This window comes from Artemia sp. Qi Xiang Cuo, chromosome 12 (assembly GCF_049724085.1).
Source record: "Artemia sp. Qi Xiang Cuo chromosome 12, ASM4972408v1, whole genome shotgun sequence".
NCBI classification, from domain to species: Eukaryota; Metazoa; Arthropoda; class Branchiopoda; order Anostraca; family Artemiidae; genus Artemia; species Artemia sp. Qi Xiang Cuo.
Window position 1 is genome coordinate 59,856,385 of NC_142805.1, and position 17,843 is coordinate 59,874,227.

Below are 17,843 nucleotides of genomic sequence, written 5' to 3' on the forward strand. Positions count from 1 at the left end.
TTTCGATTGGTTTTTATTAATTTTTGTTCATCCTTAACTTCATAACAATAAATTTAAATGAAGTTTCTTAAATGACAGCAAAGACTGACATTAAAACATAAACTGAAACAGTAATTACCCTGAATATGAGGGAGCTCTTCCACGGTTTACACTAAGAGGCAGTTTGCACGAGGAATTGAGTTTAACTCGAGTTCAACATTCATGTGAATCTATGTTTTCGCACTGGATTTATTCGCTGGTTGTATGTTCTTGCGTAAGTCCTCATCGAATCCATCTAAAGTTGAACTCGAATTTGAGCTCAAATCCGTCGTTTGTTCAACTCTGTATTAATAGTAGAGTAGAATGTCAACCTGAATAGAATTCTAAGTTGAACAAAAGATGGATTTTATCTATCTTTCATTGTTTTCACAAGGAATTTAGTTTAACTCGAGTTCAACTTCCACGTGGATTTATGTTTTCGCGCTGGATTTGCTCGCTGGATGTATGTTTTTGCGTAAATCCTCCTCGAATCCATCTAAAGTTGGACCCGAAGTTGAGCTCAAATCCATCGTTTGTTCAACTCTGGGTTAATAGCAGAGTAGAACGTCAACCAGCACAAAAGATGTATTTTATCTATCTTTTGTTGTTTTCACGAGGAATTTAGTTGAACTCGAGTTCAATCCGAGTCTTCGTGAAAACAGCCTCTAAGTTTCGGCGGCAGTGCTTTAGTGATAACATTTTACAGTGAAAAAAGACAGTCAGTTGGTAATTACTTGTCCTTTACTTGCCGATTACCTATCAAAGCTGTTTAAATAAAAATATAACCGGTGGCAACTGGATCTATTTGATGTATTAAATAAAAAAACAAGTTTTTTTTTAATTGAAAGTAAGGAGCGGCGTTAAAACTTAAAACGAACAGAAATTATTTCGTATATGAAAGGGGCTGTTCCCTGCTCAACGCCCCGCTCTTTACGCTAAAGTTTGACCCTTGCTCACAACTCTGCTTTATAAAACAATAAAAAACTTTAACGTAAAGAGTGGGGCGTTTAGCAGGGAACAACCCTTTCATATACGAAATAATTTCTGTTCGTTTTAAGTTTTAATGTCGCTCCTTACTTTCAGTTAAAAAAAACTTGTTTTTTTATTTAATTTCTGAACGTTTTTGAATTAATCTAGGTTTTAAATTTGGCTCACAGTACATGAATAACTAAAACGAAGTTTGCATGTTAGTTATATTTTTTTAACTAATAATAACCTTATAATAACCCAAGTTTGATTTTTGTTCCAGTTGTTTAAGAGTGATTCCTGAATCACAAATGCTGTTTAATTAGAATAATAACCTTTTTTTATGTTAAAAAACAAACTTTAGCGTAAGGGCGAGCTATTGAGGAGAGGCAACCAATCTCAAATACATAATATTTTCTGTTCCTGAATTTGTAATGGTGCTTACCAATAACCAAAATAAACAGTGGGCAAAGTTCATAGCTTGCAGTCCTTCTCCCGGGGACTGTTGGGGATTAAGTTGTCCTCAAAGACACAGTTATTCAATGTTTCGACTATGCTGAACAAAATGGCTATCTCCAAATTTTGATCCGGTCAGTTAGGGGAAAAAATGAGCGTTGGAGGGGGCCTAGTTGCCCTCCAATTTTTTTGGTCACTTAAAAAATGCACTAGAACTTTTAATTTCCGTTCTAATCCGTCACGAAATTCTAGGACCACTGGGTCGATACGATGATTCCTCAAAAAAAAATAAAATAAAATAAACACGCATCTGTGATCTTTCTTCTGGCAAAAAATACAAAATTCCACATTTGTGCAGAGAGGAGCTTGAAACCTCTACAGTAGGATTCTCTAATATGTTGAATCTGATGATGTGATTTTCATTAGGATTCTATGACTTTTAGGGGGTGATTTCCCCTTTTTTTGAAAATAGGACAAATTTTCTCAGGCTTGTAACTTTTTATGGGTTGGACTAAACTTGATGAAACTTATATATTTAAAATCAGCATAAAAATCCACTTCTTTTGGAGTATCTATTTGTATCAAAATTACGTTTTTTAGAGTTTCGGTTACTATTGAGCCGGGTCGCTCCTTACTTACAGTTCATTACCACGAACTGTTTGATTATAGCATGTTTTCAAGAAAGCACTTGTTAAGCTTTAGCGTAAAGAACGGGGGAGTTGATAGAGGACCAATCCATCATATGCAGGATGATTATACTCTAAGTTCCACGCCATTCTCAACTCCCATTTAATAAATTCACATGATGGGCTCCCCTACCTCTTGGTCTTTACGCCTAAGTCTTAATTTTGTTTCTGCTATTTCTGTCGGTTTAGTTCTATCATCGCACTTTACTTACATTTGTAAAAAACTAAGTTTCCGTTAATTTTTGTCGGTTTTTAATATCATTTTCTCACTTGCCATTTTTTTTTTTTTTTTACATTGTAAAATTATTTTACAAGCATTGGTTTTTCTGTTTAACAAATACTCTTTTTGAATTTTTAGCTTGCGGAGCATGTCTTTGTCTGTTTACAAAAGATTTTCGGTTTAAAATATATTATAAGAGATTTTGATACAAACATTGAATAAAAAAGCTTTTCAAACAAAATTAGGTTTTGTCCCCTAAAGATTTTAAATTCTACAGGAGTGTCACAGAGAATCGCGCCAGGTTCAAAAGCCAACGATGAATTTCATAAAATAATAAAACATTGCCATTAAAAAAGGCGCGGCCGTAGTGCTTTAGAGGACTTGACTTACTTGACTTAAAGCTCCTGCTGGTGGTCCAGCGTAGACAGAGATATTAGTGCCTTTACTCCGAACGGTCCGGCGCAAGCGTGACTGCTTCTTGGAGATCAGTACCGATCATGGAGAGGTATTGGGTAAGGCTGTTCTTTCATTGGAGTCGGGGTCTTCCACGGGGTTGCTTCCAGCCATGTTGAGGGGGGTCAAAATTGAAGTGTCCTGGCGGGTGCTTCTTCTGGCATGTGAATTAAGTGGCCGAACCACCGTAGGGTTCTTACGGCGAGCTGACAAGAGTCGGCCTGATCCGTTAGTGTCAGCAAGTCGGGTATTTGAGACGAAGTCGTACCACTTGATCCCTCCGATTCGTCTTAGGAAGTTTGTTTGGGCCACTTCTATGGTATCACGAACAGAAGCAGCTGCTGTCCAAGTTTCAGCACCGTAGACAAGAACATGTGTTACGGTCGTGTTGTAAATCCTTGAGCTGCCTTGAGTTCACCTGCAGAAGTGCATATCAGGCCAATATCATCTGGAATTTGCCATCGGCTAGGACTCTATCACCATATTTTATTCCAAATTGGAGCCGATTCGTGATTCGATCCATGACATAATCAATCACCGCGTTCAAAAGTTCATGAGCAGCAACACAGCCTTGCCTTACACCAGTATCTATTTCGAATAGTGGGCTTCGGCTTCAATTAACCGGGACGGAGCTTTTTTTACCAGTGTAGATCGCCTTGAACAGGCGACAGTATTTATCAGGGAGACCCGTTCGTTTTAGTATCAGCCAAAGGGACTCATGGTCGATCAAGTCGAAAGCTGCTTTAAAGTCAACAAAGGCAATATATGCTGTGCGCTGGAACTCACGGGCTTTCTCGACGACGTGGCGAATAGTGCATATCTGCCCGGTCACGGATCTGTTGGGCATGAAACCTGCTTGCTGAATCCGGTGGCACTTACGAATGAACTGGATACTTTTATCAAGCAACGTCATGGTGGATAGTTTGTCAGGCACTGACAGGAGGGTGATTCCTCTATAATTTGAGCAATCGCTGCGGCTACCTTTCCGTTTCCATAGAGGAAGGATTATCCCTTCCTTCCATTCTTCAGGTATCAATTCAGTTGACCAGACGAGGGAGAACAGCATGTGCAGCCAAAGTAGCATTCCCAGTCCTCCGAACTTTAGTATCTCGACGGTGATCCCGCAGGTTCCTGGTGCCTTGTTGTTCTTCATTCTCCGCAAAGCATTTTGTATCTCTTTTACCGCAGGAGAATCAGGCTCTGGTAGATTTTTATGTGTTGTTTGCTGATTGGATTCAGTTAGGTTGGGGTCAACGTTGATTCTTTCGCCGTTTAGTAGCTTTGCGAATTGCCCCTTCCATCGATCAAGTTGCGCGTTTTCATCTTCTAGCATTTCGCCAGAGACGGATTTAACTGCGCCTATCTTTGGTGGTTTCCCATCGCTAAGGTCTCTGAAAAGCTTGAAAAGCGAAATGTTGGTTTGACTCGTAAAAACGTAACAAAAATGGATATAAACAAATGTTGTGTGCGTTTTTTGAGGGTTTTTTGTGTACCGCCCCCCACCCCCTCCGAAAAAAATCTTTGAGTAAAATCCCCTCCGAAAAAAATCCTGGGTATGGCCTTGGCTATTAGTACACAAGAAAGTTCGTCTAAACTTTTCTAGAAAACACAGAAACTTTTCCAGAAAACAGAAATTTTTCTAGAAAACACAAGGAATACAACTTAATAAAGGGCAATTTCGGTAAACATATGCCGTCAACTTTTTCTTCCATTGCAAGAGTACCCATGAGCTGATATATGGAGCTATTATCAGAAATATTTCCCCTGAACGGAATGCTGGGAATTTTTGTATTTTTCCCCTGAACGGATACGTTTTTTGTGTTTTATTATCATAAATTTTTCTTTTCCAGGAGTGATTGTATTTATCTAGTTGTCACTTTAAAAAGAATATTTATATTGTTTTTGTTTTTTTCAATTAATTACTTTTTTTCATTTGTATATATACTTTTACTTTGACATATTTTTCCATTGCCTTTGAAAAAATGTTTCTCTCTAAGCTTTATTTAAAAAAAACAAGCTTTTTCAACTGAAAGTAAGGAGCAACATTAGAACTTAAAGAAACAAAAATTATTACGTATATTAGGGGGGTTGCCCCCCTTCTCAACACCTCGCTCTTCACGCTACAGTTTTTCGGCCCTTTAAAAAAAGCTACCTATTTTTCTAATCAAATGACCCTTGTGTTTCAGTGGTTTTTAAAGAAGTGGAACAAAATTTAAGCTTTAGCATAAAGAGCGAGGTCCTAAGGAGGGGGCAACTCCCCTCGTATACGTAATAATTTCTGTTTGTTTTAAGTTTTAATGTTGCTCCTTAAATTCAGTTGAAAAAAACTTTTTTATTTAATTTCTGCACGTTTTTTTTAAATAACGCCAGGATACTCGGCTCCTAACCCACGGAAAAATCCCCCTTCCCGCAGAAATATCCTCTGGGCAATTCAATCCTAGCGAAAATTTGCCCCGGGCAATTACCCTTAACAGCTCCACGGCTAAAATTGAATCGGTAAAGAAAACGCAAGACATATAAAGAAATTTTGTGTAGGAACTCTGGAAAATTCACCCAGTGCAGAATTCCCCTGAAAATTTCACCTCCTGGGGGAACTTCCCTCTCCATGGAAAATTCTTCCCGTGCAAAATCCTCCCAGCAGAAAATTCGTTCTCCCCTCCCCACTCGAAAAATGTGTGCATATTTCCCAATTACAAATAAAACAATAGGTAAATTTTATAACTTAAAAAACTTTCCCCGGGGGCTGTAGGAGGTTTATCTCTCCTTATTGCTGAAGAAAAAAGCAATCTCAAAATTTTCATCGGACGATTTTGGGAAAAAGTGCCGTGGGAGGAGGCCTACTTGCCCTCCAGTTTTTTGGTCACTTAAAAAGGGTAGTAGAACTTTTCATTTTCGTTAGAATCAGCCCTCTCTCGACGTTTTAGGTCCACTGGATCGATACGATCACCCATGGAAAAAAAAGAAGGAGCAAATAAATACGCATCCGTGATCTTTCTTCAGGCAAAAATTACAAAATTCCACATTTTTGTTGATATGAGCTTGAAACCTCTACACTGGGGTTCTTTGATACGTTAAATCCGATGGTGGGATTTTCATAAAAATTCTATGACTTCGAAGGGGTCTTTCTCACTTGTTGCGAAAAACAGACAAATTTTCTCAGGCTCGTAGCTTTTGATTGATAAAACTAAACTTATTTAAACTTATATATTTGGAATCTGCATAATGAGTCAATTCTTTTGATATGTATATTGATATCAAAATTTCTTTCTTTAGAGTTTCGGGTACTATTGAGCTGGTTCGCTTCTTACTTACAGTTCGTTACCACGAAATGTTTGATTATCATTCAAAATCCAAACAGAGATCATTGAAATATTGATCGTTTTTTCTGTGTTACCAAAAGTACTGTATTTATTAAAACTTTACAGTTTCATGAAATGTAATCAAACAAATAGAAAAGGTTTTTCAACCAAAATTAGGTACTTTAAAATACTTCGTATAAATAGAAAAAGAAATTAACACCATTTAAAATTGATCAAAGCTATGTTCCTATCAGTATCTGCCATCCCACAGAAATTTCCTGGCGGGGCTTATGATGACCTGCCTTACATTTTCCACCTCTCTGCTGGTAGATATGGGAATGTAACATATTAGCTGAATAGAGAAACAATTTAATTAATTCCTACTCCCCCCTACCTCTTTCAACATTTATCTGAAGCCTCATGAAGAGGAAATAGCGTGTACTTTAAAATATAGTCTTTTAATAGTACACCCTACCCCACACTTAAAAATAACTCACGTCCCCCTTTATTGTCGCTGATACGTAATTAGAGATAACCAAACGTAGCATATTTTCATTACAAATAAAGTGAATCAATTTGGTTGAATCCAGTACTGCCACCGTGTAGCATTACTTCTTTTGCAACTGGGAAGCCTAAAATATAGTTATTTATACTTTTAAATCAATTAGCTTGTCCGAATTTTAAATTGATTGCAAATTCGTCCTCTTCGGGGTAAAGTCGTAGTTTGGCACCCTAAAGTGGCAGAAAACAAGACTTCCCCTGGCCCAATCTGTATGGTCAGGTTCTCTGATATAATGTATCTATTAAAGGGATTTTCAATAAGATCGCTTTTGGGGGGGGGGATTTCACCTTTTTTCAAAAATCAGGCAAATTTTCTGAGATTTTTGGTTTTGGATGGGTAACAATAAACTGAAAGAATTTTATATATTTATAAGCAGCATAAAAAGCCAATAACGCCGGTGTAACAATTGTCATGAGAATTCCATTTTTAGTTTTGGTGAACACTGGTCCAACTCACTTTTTACTGCCAGTTTTTTATCACAAACTCTTTGATAAGATTCTATTGTGACGAATTTTTTTTAACCCGTTCATTTTATTTAGTTGAATAGGACACTAACAAGAAAGAGGGTTAATATGACAGTTGGATAGTAAATTTAAATTTAGTTTTTTTTTCACTATTATATTTTTTTTAATGTCTGAATATATAAATGATTTAAGTTAGAGGGAGTAAGAATTGTCCTGTTATGAAAGAGGTACATTTTACATGACCGTTATAAAATCAAAACGTAGTATCTATGCAGGCGGGATAATTTTTTAGTATTTCTACTCCTTCGGTAAACTATTCTAAGGCGTAAGAATTCGCATAAAGACAAGACTATATCTATTATAATCTACGGAAGCAATAAATCTTTGTGTAATTTTGGTTTGAATTTAATTTTCTTTTAAAATTAAATGCATAATAATTAAACATATTATTTATTAAATAAATTAATCCCTTTGCCAGGAATCCTTGTCGTTCAAAATTTACAATATTTTGTTTCATTTTGCATGCAATTTCATTGCTCTTTTTATTTGAGAGTTTTTTCCCTAAAAGAATTTAAAAATAACTTATTTTTCAAAAATAATTCCTGAAATATATGCCCTGTCACCCAAACATTACTGATATTTTGGGCTCCCCCCCCTGTAAAATTTTCTGGCGGCACCCTTGTTTGTGGTTGAAGCGGGCAGTGAGTAGTCTATCCGATATTGGGTTGTGGGATATGAGGTATTTCTTTGCCTTCTTAGATAGGAGCAGGCCTACACCGCTGATCTACTGGAGGTTTGCCTGACCAAATCATACTGTGACCTGTACTGGCGATTTCTTCATCGCCTGATCCCGTCAAATGTGTTTCTGTCATTCCAAGTATGTCAATCCCACATCTCAACATCTCCAGCCCTAGAAGGTCTTTGGATCTCGGGTTATTCATGGTTAAAACATTCCAGGTGGCTATTCTCAACCCACCTTGGTCAGCAAGGCTCAAAGGAGGTCCGGGGGCGTGCCGAGGTCATAATAAATTAAAACCAATAAGATCCGAGGCTTGAGTAACATTGCATTTTTTCTGCATCTTTTGACTGCGATTATTTTCAGGAGGAGGGTCGCAAGCCCAACCGTCCCTAGGCCTGGTTCTGATTAAGAAACCCTGGGGCGGGCTCCACCCGCACCCAAGAGGTTGGGGCGGCCCTGTTCGGAGCGATTAGTTAGGGGTTTAAGCCACATATTCAGTGGCACGTGGTCAGCAAACAAAGTTTGCATCCTTCCGGACGAGCTCCAAGGAGGACGAGCTTTAGAGTAGGAGGTACGGTTTTGAAAAAAATACTGAAAATGGAAAAAAGGTACAGAAAAATATAAGAAATTACAGAAAATTACTGTAAACATATCAATATTTCCGAGGACCCAGGCCATAATGGTCACTACTGTATACTAACCTGCAGTGAATGTTGACGTGTTCAATTTCGTCCAAGAAGATATAAATATTTTGCAAGGATAAATGAAATATTCTTGGGACGCCGAAACACATTAATTGTGATACACTATAGAACGCGCTCATAACAACTTGCTGATCGCGAACGTTGATTTTTAAACCCATCTGTGCCGTCACGTCAACTGTTCCGAGGCATCAATTCATGACAGAAAAGGGGGATGGGGGAAGGAATTTACAATTTTTTTTAAATGAAGATATAAAAAAGATGTTTTTAAAATTCAGGCAGAGAGGGCATTTTTCATTTTTTCAATGAAAATACCAAGAAAGGTCAAAATACCCAGCTGGGCCATCACGTCGACTGTTCTGAGGCCAATTCACGACGATGTAGGGAGAAAGGGAAGAATTTTTACAATTATTTTAAAATAAAATACAAAAGGTATTGTTTTTTTCTAACTAGGGGAAAAGAATTTTTCAATGAAAATACCAAAAAAGGTATTTTCCAAAATATAGACGGGCAGTTGTTCAAAATATAGGGGGGGGGGCAAATGCACACTATTTATGCCACTATTGCACTCCCAGCAAATAGAAGAACTATACGAAAACTTGAATAGTTTAGGCCTGAAAAACAATTTTTTAGTGTTCCACGTTTCCCTTGAAAACTCTTGTCAACTCTAACGCTGGATTATGCTCACCCTTTCTGCGGCTCAGTTTTTTTTACAAAAGTCACGAACATTTTAACTGCGCTTCGTTACTAAGCCGCTGGGCAAAACACATTACACTTAAGGAGCCCAGCATATATGAGAGGTTCCCGAAAATAAAATTTTTACCTGATTTCTCTGACTTTATTTACCTATGTAACCTTGAGCGATTGTGCTGATACAGGAAGAACACAAAAACAACTATTAAAATTTTTTACTCTGAAGTTCAAAGAATTTTCTCCAAAGGAACTCTAATTTAGGTCCTATTTAATGTTAAGATTTTTGTAATAAAACGTATTCTACCGTATTTTCTTTTTTCCAAAAACATCAAACAGTTCGTGATAACCAATGTATATTAAGAGTATAATGTATAAGCTAAATGTATACGAGTATACAGTGGTGATAACGAACTGTAAGTAAGGAGTGACGCGGCTCATCTGTAACCGAAAGTTGAAAAAACCGATTTTGATACCAATAGATATATCAAAGGAATCGGCTTATTATGCTGATTCCAAATATATAAGTTTCACTAAGATAGTTTTACCCGTCAATAGTTATGAGCCGGAAAAAATTTGCTCAATTTTTGAAAAAGGGAGGAAATACCCCTAAAAATACAAGTGATCTTAATGAAAATCATACCGTCAGATTCAAGCCCCCTCCCACGCCCCTTTTTCTCCAAAGTAGTCCGATTAAAATTTTGAGATAGCCATTTTGTTCAGCATAGTTGAAAGGTTCAATAACTATGGTTTTGGGGGATAATATGACCCCCCAGCCCCCAGAGAAAGGTCTGTAACATACAAATTTACCCATTGAATGAATGAATGAATTTTTTTAATAACCTGTCTTACAATCAACAGAAAAAGACAGAGCACAAACAAAAAAGAAAGAAAAAGCAAAACTGGCAAGAAAAACAAATACAAACAGAAAGAACTACATAATAACATAACTATTTGAGAAGGTGGATCCATTCGTGATCCAGAAGCTCTAGTTTTTTCACGTGATTCTAAATGACCTCCTCCACGGCACTCAGAGGCTCAGTAATTTAATATTTCGCAACAATATGGCGGTTTCTAACAAAAGGCGGCACTTGAAGATATCGGGCATACTTGAAAAATACCGACCTTATGTCTTTCTTGTTTTGTGCACTCAGGAGCTTCCAAAAAGGAGACAGGTACAAGACATGAGGCAAAGCTACTGCATTATAAAGACGAGCCAAATATTTATGGCTTGAATTGCAACGGCTAGTGACAACACCTGCATAGGCAATGCGCACTTTTTTAGAAAGGTGTTCAATAAGCAAAGACTGGGTCTCTCGAAGATTACGACCAATCGGCAGGCAAAGGTACGTAATGTGACTAGACGGTGTTACGGTAATTCCATCAAGCCTGACTGTAGCATTATCTTCAGGGCAATTAAAAAACAAAACAGCAGACTTTTCTCCATTAAACTCCAAACCAATATCAGCATAACTTTTTTCAAACGCGAGAAATTATTTTCTAATGAAGAAAACAACCGAGACAGATATAGAAGATCATCTGCAAAACCCAGAAGTGACAAGTCAATATGCTTGAAAATATAACTCGGAGAGATAACCTGTTGTGCACCATTAATACTGTTATTATACAAAGTAGGAGACATTATACCCCCTTGCTTAATTCCCTTATGTACGGATATCTCCCCACTAAGCTCACGGTCTTGCAAACGAACACGAAGCTTGAGGTTCCTATACATATCACGTAGTGACCTTACAATAGAATAACGCACGCCTCGCTTACACAGCTCAACCGAAATCTGGGCATGAATCCCAGAGTCAAAAGCTCTCCTGACATCATACTGACCTAAGATCAAAGTTTCTCGCGAGAGATGAGCATCAAGTAACATGTTAGCAAGAAGATAAAGTACATGGGTGCACCCGAGGCCTTTTCGAAAACCAAACTGGCGTGGAGGCATCTCACACTTATCATAAATCTCATCAAACAAATAATCTCGAATAGTTTACAAAATACTGAAGATATCGTTACTGGCTGATACGAAGAGGGCTGTTCGGCTGGCTTCCCCTTCTTTAATATCGGGAAAACCATACCCACATTAAAGCAACTCGGGACTATACCTTGTGTCAAAATCATCTGAAACAGAAGGGCAATGTGATGGTAAAGAACATAACCTCCCAAAGAAAGATGCAGAGCCCAAATACTATCGCAGCCTTTTGAGTATACCTTTTTAACAGCCTGGCAAATTAAGACCGGTGACACTGAGAAATCGTCGAAGGTGTCGGTAAGCATAGAAGCCAGCTCATTCTCGTAATTAGACTGCAGAACTGGATCAGGCGCTTTGAACTCGGACTCAAAGCAAGTACTCCACTGATTAGCAGAAATATTAGACGTAGGCTTCTTCAGGCTTAGACCGAAGCGACCAAATACGGTTCGGATTCATACTGAGCTTTTGTAAAAAAAATTTCTTTGAGGGTTGCACGGTGGGCATCTAACGCTTTATTGAACTTTCGTTTAGTATGTATTCGAATCTCATTCACTATTACACTTCGTGGCTTCCCGCTATCATGCCAAACTTTCAGCCATAGCTTCACCGACGCACAAGCCGCCGCTAGCTCCGGATTTCTAGACCACCCTTTCACCTGCGATCTATTAGGGATACATTTCATAGGAACTGCTACACTCTCCGCGATACTCAGAGCATGCGATATTTCTGCACAGTACATGTTTATCTGCAGACGTATTTCACTTTCACTGCAATACGAGTTTGCATTTCTCTGCAGCAGATGGAAGGGAACTTTTATTTTACTCAGGATATCGCCAGAAGTAGCCGCAAAGAGATGATTTGACGCTTGTTTCCAGTCACTGTATACTCTCCTTTGGGATTTGCACGGACCCGACAACTTTGGACAGTCCAGTGTTATTAACAATGACAAAGGCAAATGGTCAGAGTATGAACCACCCGCTGCAACTTTTACTTCGTCACTCACCGGGAAGTTCGTTAACACATGGTCAAGAGCAAAAAACATTTCACTTAAGGAGCCCAGCATATATGAGAGGTTCCCGAAAATACGATTTTTACCTGATTTCTCTGACTTTATTTACCTATGTAACCTTGAGCGATTGTGCTGATACAGGAAGAACACAAAAACAACTATTACAATTTTTTACTCTTAAGTTCAAAGAATTTTCTCCAAAGGAACTCTAATTTAGGTCCTATTTAATGTTAAAATTTTTGTAATTAAACGTATTCTACTGTATTTTCTTTTTTCCAAAAACATCAAACAGTTCGTGATAACCAATGTATATAAATTGTATAATGTATAAGCTAAATGTATATACAGTGGTGATAACGAACTGTAAGTAAGGAGTGACGCGGCTCAACAGTAACAAAAACGGATTTTGATATCAATAGATATATCAAAGGAATCGGCTTATTATGCTGATTCAAAATATATAAGTTTCATTAACATAGTTTTACCCATCAATAGTTATGAGCCTGAAAAAATTTGCTCAAAGGGAAAAAGGGATGATCGGAAATCAGAAGTTCTAGTGCCCTTTTTAAGTGAACGAAAAGATTGGAGGGCACCTAGCCCCCTCCCACGCCCCTTTTTCTCCAAAGTCGTCCCATTAAAATTTTGAGATAGCCATTTTGTTCAGCCTAGTTCAAAGGTACAATAACTATGGTTTTGGGGGATAATATGCCCCCCCAGCCCCCAGAGAAAGGGCTGTAACTTACAAATTTACCCATTGAATGAATGAATCGATTTTTTTAATAACCTGTCTTACAATCAACAGAAAAAGACAGAGCACAAACAAAAAAAAGAAAAAAAGCAAAACTGGCAAGAAAAACAAATACAAACAGAAAGAACTACATAATAACATAACTATTTGAGAAGGTGGAGTTTTTTCACGTAATTCTGAATGACCTCCTCCACGGCACTCAGAGGCTCAGTAATTCAATATTTCGCAACAATATGGCGGTTTCTAACAAAAGGCGGCACTTGAAGATATCGGGCATACTTGAAAAATACCGACCTTATGTCTTTCTTGTTTCGTGCCCTCAGGAGCTTCCAAAAAGGAGACAGGTACAAGACATGAGGAAAAGCTACTGCATTATAAAGACGAGCCAAATATTTTCTGCTTGAATTGCGACGGCTAGTGACAACACCCGTATAGGCAATGCGTACTTTTTTAGAAAGGTGTTCAATAAGCAAAGACTGGGTCTCTCGAAGATTACGACCAATCGGCAGGCAAAGGTACGTAATGTGACTAGACGGTGTTACGGTAATTCCATCAAGCCTGACTGTAGCATTATCTTCAGGGCAATTAAAAAACAAAACAGCAGACTTTTCTACATTAAACTGCAAACCAGTATCAGCATAATTTTTATCAAGACGCGAGAAATTATTTTCTAATGAAGAAAGCAACCGAGACAGATTTAGAAGATCATCTGCAAACCCAGAAGTGACAAGTTGATATGCTTGAAAATATAACTCGGAGAGATAACCTGTTGTGCACCATTAACACTGTTATTATACAAAGTAGGAGACGTTATACCCCCTTGCTTAATTCCCTTATGTACGGGTATCTCCCCACTAAGCTCACGATCTTGCAAACGAACACGAAGCTTGAGGTTCCTATACATATCACGTAGTGACCTTACAATAGAATAACACACTCCTTGCTTGCACACCTCAAACAAAATCTGGGCATAAATCCTAGTGACAAAAGTTCTCCTGACATCATACTGACCTAAGATAAAAGTTCGTCACGAGAGATGAGCATAGAGCAATATGTTAGCAAGAAGAAAAAGTACATGGGTGCACCCAAGACCTTTTCAAAAACCAAACTGGTGTGGAAGCATCTCGCACTTTTCATAAATATCATCAAACAAAAGAATCTCGAATAATTTACAAAATACTGAAGATATCGTTACTGGCTGATACGAAGAGAGCTGTTCGACTGGCTCACCTTTCTTTAATATCAGGATAATCACACCCACATTAAAGCAACTCGGGACTATATCTTGTGTCAAAATAATCTGAAACAGAAGGGCAGTGTGATGGTAAAGCACATAACCTCCCAAAGAAACACGTAGAGCACAAATACCATCCCAACTTTTCGAATATAGCTTTTTAACAGCCTGGCAAATTAAGACCGGTGACACTGAGAAATCGTCGAAGGTGTCGGTAAGCATAGAAGCCAGCTCATTTTCGTAATTAGACTGCAGAACTGGATCAGGCGCTTTGAACTCGGACTCAAAGTAAGTACTCCACTGATTAGCAGAAGTATTAGACGTAGGCTTAGCTTCTTCAGGCTTAGACCGAAGCGACCAAAAAAGGTTCGGATTCTTACTGAGCTTTTGCACAAAATTTTATTTGAGGGTTGCACGGTGGGCATTTAACGCTTTATTGAACTTTCATTTAGTATGTATTCGAATCTCATTCACTATTCCACTTCGTGGCTTCCCGCTATCATGCCAAACTTTCAGCCATAGCTTCGCCGACGCACAAGCAGCCGCTAGCTCCGGCTTTCTAGACCACCCTTTCACCTGCGATCTATTACGGACACGTTTCATAGGAACTGCTACACTCTGCGCAATACTCAGAGCATGTGATATTGCTGCACAGTACATGATTAACTGCAGACATATTTCAATTTCACTGCAATGCTAATTTTCATCTCTCTGCAACAGGTGGAAGGGGCCTTTTATGTTACTCAGGATATCGTCACAAATAGCCGACAAGAGATCATTTGAGACTTTTTTCCAGCCAGTGATTACTCTCCCTTAGAATTTGCATGAAACCAACAACCTTGGACAGTCCAGTCATATCGACAATGACAAAGGCAAATGGTCAGAGTATGAACCATCAGCTGCAACGTTTTCTTCGTCACTCACCGGGGAGTTCGTTAACACATGGTCATGCTTTGAGACGGTGTTGGCAACACTGATAAACGTATAAGCCTTGTCCTTATCAACGACATTTAACTGATCAGGAAGGAAACCTATAATGATTTGAGTCCTTTCAGATTCGGTATTAAGTAGGTCACAGTTGAAGTCCCCTATTAATAGAACTTTTGTATTCCCAGGAATTTGAGTCTTCACGAAACGGCTTAGCTGATTACATGCAGCCGTGAACTTGCTATCCGAGAGGCTAGATATATAATTAGTAGGAAGATAGACGTTTATTATCACAGCATCGCGAACTTTAACAGCGAAGAAGTGTTTACTTGATGCTAAAAATTCAGCCTGAAAAGACTTTCTCCCCAAAGTGGCTAAACCACCAGATGGCCGACCTCTGGATTTCACACCTTCAGCTGGCCGAATAAAACACTGGAGTGAACTTGAGAACTTGAGCAGGTTAGTATTGTCCTCGGAAAGCAGGTGCTCTTGTATACAAATTACTTTATTTGTTAGGCTCATAGTATCAAGCAGAACTGTTTTCTCAAGTGCTTTCCCATTTATATTCCAAGACAGAATATTACACATTTTGGGGGCGTGATGCATCTTTCAAGTTTTTTTCTGTTATCAGGACAGGTATAGTAATAACATGTGTGCCTAGTCGAGTTGCAATTCAGGCACCGAGTAGGATTTTGACAAGGGTACTCAGGGGAGCTTGTGTAGCCAGTTTCTCCACAGCGGCTACAAGTTTCAGCTTCCTTACAGTCCGCCGCTATGTGCCCCACATGATGACACCGATAACACCTTCGAGACAAAAATCAGAATTCTTCTAGACGGAATAGTTCGAAACCAATTTTAATCGGGTTCGTTAAGGCGGCGGACAATGCACTTTTAGATGGGTAATACATTTTAAACGCTTGCGAATTGCCGCACTGATTGCTTTTTTACAGTCTTTTGACAGACATTTCAGAAGGTCCTCTGTCACGTTACTGGGGAGACGTTTTACTATACCGATGAACTGGGAATTAACAAGTCGATTGTCAATTTTATGGGTCCTTTTGAGGGCAGCCGAGACTTTTTCTGCTGCCTGCTTCGAAGAGACTGACAGTTGCCATTCCTTATTTCTCCGCCTGAGCACTGCATCCGCTAATGTTGTATCACCCGGTGCGAAGCTTGTTATAAAGTCCTTACGCTTTCCTGGATCGTCTAACTCAGGAGGCATATTCTTAACGACAACCGAAAACAGCTGTTTTTCCACATTTGGCGTTTTAGGTACTGACGAGGAGGCTGTAGGCTGTTTTTTGGAATCAGCAATAACTTTCAAACCGTTGTTCAGAGTATCTAACTTGCAGGCAAACTGTTGCAGCTCACTGTCCATTTTTCTCGTCATTTCATTCACTTTGGTTGTAATACAGACTGCAATTTCGTCACCACAGGTGGGAACAGACTCCGATTCGAGAATAACGAAAGTCGGAAGCTCTTTACCGTCCTTAGCACAGCACCATATTGCTTTCGCAATATCCGTCAAGTTATCACAGTCGTTTTTGGATTCGCGTAATCGTTCGTCATATCCGAGTTCACCCTCATAGTAAGTCCACAGCACTTTTTGGCCTCCATAATACTAGCATGATCGAAAAACTGTTCCTTTGTTAACGAACATAACCGTCTTAATACCCTTTGTCATGCATCGAGAGACAAAGTTTAAAACTGGATTCAACACTAGCACAGTTTTCATTTCGTTAATCTGGATAAGTCCAGAATACATTCACCAATTTCTTTGATAATTAATAATATCGAATTCTAGACACATATTTACGGGTTGAACTATATATTCAATATTTTTTGGTGGTTACCATGCGAGAGAAGTAAGTGAAGCGTTGAAGGCTGTCCACCTTGTCCCCGCAATTTAAGAGGCAAGCCCCGCGTGTACTACGGCTCTTGCTAACAACTCTCCACCCCTCTTCTGCTTACTTTTCTTTCCCCGGCTCAATCGCAGCGTAATTGCCTCTAAATATCAGATGTCCTATTTATTTAAAATCGTACTGCTTGATGGCTATTCTCCAATATTATCAAAATAGGATGCAAGTTAAAAGAGTATTTCCTTTTCAAAGGCAGATCCTTTTCAAATGAGTGATGGGAATGAACTGAACAATACGTTGAATGAAATAAAACTGCAATTGTTTATGTATAACATTGTTCAGCGAGGATGGAATTGACTGGAGAGAATTTTACGGGGGGGGGGGGTATTTTACATGGGAGGAACTTTCTACGGAGGATTTTCCCGTGAGGGGAGGGAATTTTTCATGGGGGAGCTTGATTTACAGGCATTATTTGAAAAATGATCATAAATTAAACAAAAAAAAACGGTTTTTAACTGAAAGTAAGAAGCAGCATTGCAACTCAAAACGAAATTAAATTATTCCGTTTGTGAAGGGGTTATCTCCCTCCTCAGTACCTTGCTCTTTACGCTAAAGTTTGTCCCAATTTCTTAAGAACGACTCTTGAATTCGGAGTTTGGTTACAAAATCGCACTCATGGATGAACAAAGACTTTAACCTGCGGGGGGGGGGGGATGTATTATCCAAGCCCATTTGCGCTTTTTTTCTTATGTTGCTTGTATCCGTTCAATTGTGCTTATCGGTTTTTTCTTACAGTATTTTGACAAAAAAGTTTTTCATATTTACTTTAAA

General features: G+C 38.6%; 1 protein-coding gene across 1 annotated transcript in view; it reads left to right on the top strand.

Annotated features, from left to right (window-relative positions):
• Positions 1 to 17,843, top strand: part of LOC148946351 (rab3 GTPase-activating protein catalytic subunit-like) — a 242,629-nt gene that overhangs the window by 116,453 nt on the left and 108,333 nt on the right. The window lies entirely within an intron of this gene.